Consider the following 7,777-nt stretch of genomic DNA (forward strand, 5'->3'; position numbering starts at 1 on the left):
TGCAGTTGCAGGAGAAGCCTGGAGGCCCCCCAGCCCCTTGCGGCTGTTTCCAGTGCCGGCAGCCACAGCCCCTCCGCCGCCTCACTTCCCTGCCCACTCCCTGGACCATAGGGTGTCGGGGGCCGTGCGGGTTCCTCCACTCCTTAGCGGGCAAGCCCTGCTGGCAGCGCAACACACAGGATTTTGGAAATGTGCTTTAAGTTTCACTGGTCTACAAATGTTGGGAAATTATTGACCTCCACGATAAAATGTGCTAATTCTTACATATTCTGATTAGATGAATTAGAAAACAGGTGATAAAGTTGGCTAAAGTTTTCAAGATATTTCACAATAAAGATTTATACACAGGCGAGTTTATTTGCCTACAAGGGAGGGAGGGGTCTGATGATCATGATGCCTCAAAACTTCTGGACAAAGTATGGTAGAACAATGAAAATGGCACCACATGGAAGAATATAAATTTATCTTCACTTTGAGACTAAAGATTATTTCCTAACTGTAATTTACTGTTCTTTTATTGCAAGGTACATTTGTCTTGGTCACAGATCTGCGCATCATACAGTTACATTTGGTGGCTTGTGAACGTGTCATTGCCTAACACTTCCAAGGAACAGTTGCATGATTTTTTCCTCCAGAAGCCAAGATGCCTTGAAACTGTGTAAATAACACAGATACCTTCTGCTACATTTGTGGCGAGGTTACATTTTCATTTCAAAAGTGCAGTATGAAGGCAGTGGTAAAAAAGGCACACCACCTATATTTTGGATGCAAAATGGGGGATCAGGACAAGAGTTGGGCCCTTCATTATTGTTGCATTACATGTGCAACTTATCTGCATCATTGGCTAAACAAGAGGAAAAAGTCCATGCCTTTTGCAATCCCAGTGGTGTGGAGGGAACCCACCAATCATAGTAGCAGCTGCTATTTTTGCATGGTTCCCCCAACTGCAAAAGGGATCTCAAGAAAGAAGAAGTGGACCGTGGATATGCAAACATTCCATCCGCGCTGCGTCCTGTCCCCCATGGTGAGGACTTGCCAGTTCCAGATCCACCAGAATCCTACTCTCTAGACTCAGATGATGATAAAGACGATGAGCAGGATACAGCTGATCGGGGGCCAACGATGTCAGCACAGTGGCTCTCGGTGTATTTGGTGATCATCCTTTCCATATGGACATATAAAAGGCAGACAAGATGTATTGGTTAAGTGTTTTCTGTGGTGGGGTGACCAAATTATTTGGCTCCATGGGCGCCCTTGGAATTTAGAGAAGCTCTGGTGGGTGCTCTCACAAAATGGCTGCCATCGTGGGTGCGGGAGGTCCAACAATGCTCATTTCCAAGAAGGCAAGCTGCTGAAGCTAAAGGCAAAGTATTCTGCCCAAGAACTAAATACAAAGCCAAGGTGGGATCTGAGTCTGAAAACACAAAGTCACTCTTTTGAACCCAAATCAAGTTGGCAAGAAGGGCAGCCCTTCACTTTGCGCCATGCCACTGACAAATGATAATTCAACAGTTATGTTAGAATTAGGTAAAAATCAGAAAGGACAAGGATCCTGACAGGTCCTAAGAAAGGTGTTTGTAGGCCCCAGGTTAAAGATCCTAGTAGTGTGGAATGATGACCTCTTCATGCCATAATACAACTCATGGCACCACTCCAGAGTGAGTCATTTTTGCAAATGGAAATCATTTGCAGATAGATATAGCTAGAAGCTATAAGAAGGAAAGTTATTCATAAAGGGATTACATAATGGTCACCAATTCCTGCAGTTTTATTAAATAGAAATACCAAAAATGGCATCAATTAAGAGATGACATTGAAAAAATATTTACAATTTAGGAAAATCCTTATTTTTATGGACTTTTAGCGGAGATTGAAATGGTTAACATGGGCTCCAAACATAACATAAAGCACCAAACTCATGGAATTTAATCAGTATGTAGCATTATAGTGTAAACCGATTCCTTAAATGCTCTTGCAGTCAGTAAATCTTACTCATGCTATGTTAGATGAATTTTGCACAAATTAACATGATTTCTGTGTGGTTTTAAGTTACCTTTGGAAGACTAAGTAATTAGAGTCAGCTGGCAGTGCTTCATGTTACCCTGAATGGGGCTGCTGCGTTGCTGGCTCAGCCTTGGAAGAGACCTTAATGAAGAGTAAGGTTGGAGGTGCCGTTTCTGCTTTTGCTTCCTTAATTCCTGCTTGAAAGTTTTTTGAATTAGAGACTGTGATTGCCATTATGACCTGAAGAAAAGAGGAAGAGATACTAAAAATGCATTTTCATCATCCCCATGAAGCCAAGCAGATCCTACATTTCCAAGAAACCTAGGTGCACATGTTTAATTTATTTACCATTGACACGTATATAGCACTTTAGCTGTTTATTTAATTTCTATACCATCAACAATGTTGTCCATGGTGTCGCGATGGGTCGGACATGACTTCGCAACTAACAACAACAACCCTCAACAGACAAAACTCTGTAATGAAATAATAAATAGCATTTCTAAGGGCACAATCCTAAACAAGTTTAGACAGAAAAAGGGCATTTTCTTCTGTCTGAAGTTGCATAAGATCGTGCCTTAAGGAAGCCATGTTGACATGGCTATAGGATGTCTACAGGGGGACTTGGGTTATTTGAAGGCCCAGCCCAGGTGACCTCAGTCTGTGAACTCCATAGGCCGGGTTCTGTCCTCGCCCCCTTGCAGCCATAGTAGAAAGACCTGCCCCGGGGCCTTGCCAGGGTCTCGACTTGCAGACTTCTCCTTGGAGAGGACCAAGAGGCTTTGGTGGGTGCTGCAGAAGGGCCGAACTCTGGGCCAACAGCTTGTGCTGCTTCTTATCAGCACCCTCCTCTTTCTCAGCACTAAAACTAAATGGTCATCTAGAGGAAGTACATGGTGCAAAGTGGCAGAGATTGCTGCCATCGTGCCTCACTCTGGGCACTGGATGCACGTGAAGCTCCACATTCAGAGGCTTAAGGGCATCTGACTAAGAAAAAAATTGATTGCATCCTAAGTGGGTTCCAAATAATATTAAAATTGCAGATGATGTACATGATCAAAAACCATTTCAACTACAATATCCATATGATTAATAGAAAAAAAGTCTAAATTGGATAGGGGATTTGGAAAGGCAGTACTATGGGTTAAAGCAGTGTCATGTGAACAGATGTCTGCTTGTGCAACGGGATTTTCCCTTGCACATCCCTGGTGCAGCTGCTTCACGGGTTCTCCCAGCTGTGTAGTAGGTTGTAAAGGGGAGTGATCTGATTCAGAGTTAGACCAAGGGTGGATCTGGGTAGGTTAGTGGATAACTGGAAGATGTGCATGAGATCAGCAAGGGGTTTTGAGAGCAGCGGTCAGAAGACCAGCAAGGATTTGCTGATCTGATTTGCAGAAGATCATTATAGGACAGTGGTGGCAAACCTATGGCATGAGTGCCACAGTGAGCACACAGAGCCCTCTCTGTTGGCAGGTGAGCCAAGTCGCACCAGCATCGCCCCAGCAGCCGAGCATCGGATAACAGCAGACACGGGCCATGAGCATGCTCAGAAAGGAGTAGCAGCACCAGGCCAAGACATCACAAGCCGCAACTCATTAGACACAACTTGTCTGAGCTATCACATGGCTGGTCAGTGCTCTGCCAAGGAAATATATATAGATATAATTGCTTGGACTGGCTGTGAGTTGTTTTGTGTCAACTAAAACCTTAGTTTTCAGGTTTTATTGCAGTTTTGGCAATTTGCAGTAAATACGTGGGTTTTGGGTAGCAGTTTGGGCACTCGGTTCTAAAAGGTAAACCATAACTGGGTTATGTTTAGGAAAAACAAGGTGTCCTAGCATGATCTTGATGGCTGGGATGTGTTTAGAATAGGCAGAAATGAGCTGTGCAGAAAAAGCTACTCAAGGAAGGCTTTTTCAAAATCGCCCTCTTTTCAATGGAATGTTTGCCCTATATTAGGGTTAGGTGGTTGAACCAGGGTAGGGTTCAGGATGGAACAACGAAGTGTCCTGGCATGATCTTGATGGTTGGGATGTGCTTATAATGGACAGAAATGAGGAGCTGTGCAGAAAAAGATACTAAAGGAAGGCTTTTTCAAAATTACCATCTTTTGAGCTGAACTTTAGCCCTATATTAGGGTATGGAAGGTGAACCAGGGTAGGGATAGGGTTGCAAAAACGAGGTGTCCAGGCATGATTTGGCAGGTTGGGATGTGTATAGAATAGGGAGAAATGATGAACTGTGTGGAAAAAGCTACGCAAGGCAAGGTGTTTTCAAAATCACCCTTTTTCAATGGAACTTTTGCCCTAGGATAGGGTAAGAGAAGGGGGGGGTGCACCAGGGTAGGGTTAGGGATGGAAAAACGAGATGTGCTGGAATGAATTTGATGGTTGGGATGTCTTAAGAATGGGCAGAAATGATGAGCTGTGCAGAAAAGGCTACACAAGGAAGGCTTTTTCAAACTCGTCCTATTTTCGGGGAGTGCAAAAGGTAAGGTTAGGATAAGAAAAACAAGGTGTCCTGGTATGATTTTTGATGATTGAAGTGTGATTGGCACGGGCAGCAATGATGAGCTGTGCAGAAAAATCAACTCCACATGGGATTTTACAAATCGTCTACTTTGCAGTGGAAGTTTCCCCTGTATTAGGGCTAGGGGAGTGTACCAAGCTAGGGTTAGGGTTAGAAAGCTGAGATGTTCTGGTTTGATTTTGATGATTGGAATGGGATTTGAATGGGAAGAAATGATGACATGTGGAGAAAAATTTACGAAAGGATGTATTTTTAAAAATAGCCTACTTTGTAGGGGAACATTCCCCAATACTATGGTTGGGGATAGCACCAAGCTAGGGTTAGGGTTAGAAAAACGAGGTGTCCTGGTATGATTTTGATGACTGGAATGTGATTAGCATGGGCAGAAATGATGAGCTGTGCAGAAAAATCTACTCCAAGAGAGACTTTACAAATTGCCTACTTTGCAGTGGAACTTTTCCCTATATTGGGGATAGGGGAGTGCACCAAGCAAGGGTTACGGTTAGAAAAAGGAGGTGTCCTTGTATGATTTTGATGATTGGAATGTGATTAGAATGGGCCAAAATGATGAGCTGAGCAGAAAAATCTAATCCAAATGGGATGTTACAAATCGCCAACTTTTCAGTGGGACTTTCCCCTATATTAGTGCTACAGGAGTGCACCAACCTAGGCTTGGGGATAGAAAGACGAGGTTTTCTGGTATGATTTTGATGACTGGAATGTGATTAGCATGGGCAGAAATGATGAGCTGTGCAGAAAAATCTACCAAAGGATGTATTTTTAAAGATGGCCTACTTTGAAGTGGAACATTCCCCAATAGTAGGGTGAGGATTGCATGAACTTAGGGTTAGAGGTAGAAAAATGAGGTTCATGGTATGATTATGATGATTGGAATGTGATTAGAATGTGTCCCTGTCTATCTGTCTGTCTCTCTCTCTCTCCTCTCTATGTCTGTCTTTGTCTTTCTGTCTGTCCGTCTTTGTCTGTCTGTCCATCTGCCTGTCTGTCTCTTTCCATGTCTGCCTGTCTGTCTGTCTCTCCGTCTCTCTTGCTCTCTGTCTATCTCCCTCTCTCCCTCTCTCTGTCTCTGTCAGTCTGACTGTCTGTCTGTTTCTGTCTGTCTTTCTCTCTGTCAGTCTGTCTGTCTGCCTGTCTCTGCCTGTCTGTTTCTCTGTCTCTGTCTGTCTGTTTGTCTGTCTCTGTCTCTGTCTGTCTGTCAGTCTCTGACTCTCTCTCTCTCTCTCTTCCTGTGTCTGTCTGTCTGTCTTTGTCTGTCTTTGTCTATCTCTTTCTGTCTGTCTGTCTCCTTCTGTCTGTCTGTCTATATGTCTGTCTGTCTTCTTCTGTCTGTCTCTGTCTGTCGGTCTGTCTGTCCGTCACTCTGTCTGCCTGTCTGCCTGCCTGTGTCTGTCAGTCTCTGTCTGTCCATCTTTCAGTCTGTCTCTGTCCATCTTTCTGTCTCTCTCTCACTGTCTGTCGCTCTCTCCTCTCACTGTCTTTCTCTCTGTCTGTCTCTCTGTCTATCTGTCTGTCTGTCTCTGTCCATCTTTCTTTCTTTTTTTAATAAATTTTATTTGAGAGATTATACTCCTACAAAAACAAAAAGAAAAGTACAAACAACATCCATCATCAAAAAACATCGAGCCCGCTGGGTCAGCCCCCACACCCTTCTTTTTCCATCTATAATAACTTTAAAACATATTTAAGTCTATGCAAAGTCCCGTTTCTCTAGCCAATAATAAAGAGATTCCCAAGTTTGATAGAAGTCAGTATCTTCTTTCTGCTTCAATGATAAATTCAGTCTATCCATTTCTGCACAGTCCAGGATCTTTTAATCAATTCAGCAGTGGGTAGTTTTTCACTTTTCCAGTGTTAAGCGAATGCAATCCTCACCACAGTGATTACATATAAAATCAGATACATTTCTTATTTACTAATGTCCTCCAGTATAATGCCTAAAAAATTTCAACCTAAAAAAAAAAAAAATCAACCTAATAAAAAAGAAACTTCAGGTTTAAAGGCGAAGGATTTTTGTACCACTTCCTCCACCATATATAATAAAAAATACCCAATTTATGTTTACATATCCAACATCCATTTGACATCTTTAGAAACATCTTGGCTAATCTATTTGGTGACAGATACCATCTATAATACATTTAATACAAGTTTTCTTTATACAAAGTTGCTAATGTTACCTTGATATTTCTCTCCCACAGCTTTTGCCACATTTCTAGTTCAATATTATATCTAAGATTTTGTACCCATATTATCATAGCTTCCTTAACTCATTCATCTTCCATTTTCCTATCAAGTAAGAGGTCATACAATCTTTTAATCATTTTCTCATCTGATTTAAGCATCATTTATTCAAATGTTATTAAGACCTTATAAAAACCCCACGCTTTACAATCTTTAACATATCTCGATTGTATCCGCACCTTATGCCACCAAAAGATATCAGCTCCCTGTTCTTGTATTTCTTAGTTCAATTTCAATCCTCCATCTTTATCCAAAATGTTATCATATCTTATAATCCCTTCAAAATTCAATGCATTTGGTTACACAGAAGCTTCCATGAGTGAAAAACCATCTTAGTATAACTTTTCCCACACCGACATTAATGATTTTCTAATATAGTGACTTAAAAAAGAACCATGTGACTTAGCCTTCTTATACCACATATAAACGTGCCAACCCATTTGCAAATCATTCCTTTTAAAATAGAAAATTCTCTTGTTTCTTCTTTACACCCCTACCTCTTCTGTCTTCCTTTTTTTTTCAGTATCTGTACTACTTGTTGTAAATCAGTATTCACTATTTCTCCTTCCTCAGAGTGATATGTAGTTGGTTCGGCACCTATCCCTCCTTCTTTTGAGGCACCCAGTTCTTCCTCTTCAGGCATAATTCTAAATTTTTCATAAAACTCTTGTGTCTTAAAAGTCGAGTCCAGTTTGTATCTTGTAACGTTCCAGATAAGAGATATTCCTTCTGTTGTTAGCCACCTAAACATAGTCTCTCTCAAATATTTAGACACCTTCTCCATCTCTAGTATAACAAGCAAATCCCATAATAACTTGTTTATTTGCTTTGTTAATTGTTTCAAGTTTTTCATATGCTTGTTGTATTTTTTGTGTAAAACTGTTCAGTTTTAAGTTGAACAGCCAATTGGGTTGATACCTCCTTAACAGAATTATCCATTTTGTCGAGGCATTCTCTTTGTTCAATTGAAATGTTTTCCTGT

The sequence above is a fragment of the Varanus komodoensis genome, unplaced genomic scaffold (assembly GCF_004798865.1).
Source record: "Varanus komodoensis strain SLA01 unplaced genomic scaffold, ASM479886v1 scaffold18_1, whole genome shotgun sequence".
Taxonomy (NCBI): domain Eukaryota; kingdom Metazoa; phylum Chordata; class Lepidosauria; order Squamata; family Varanidae; genus Varanus; species Varanus komodoensis.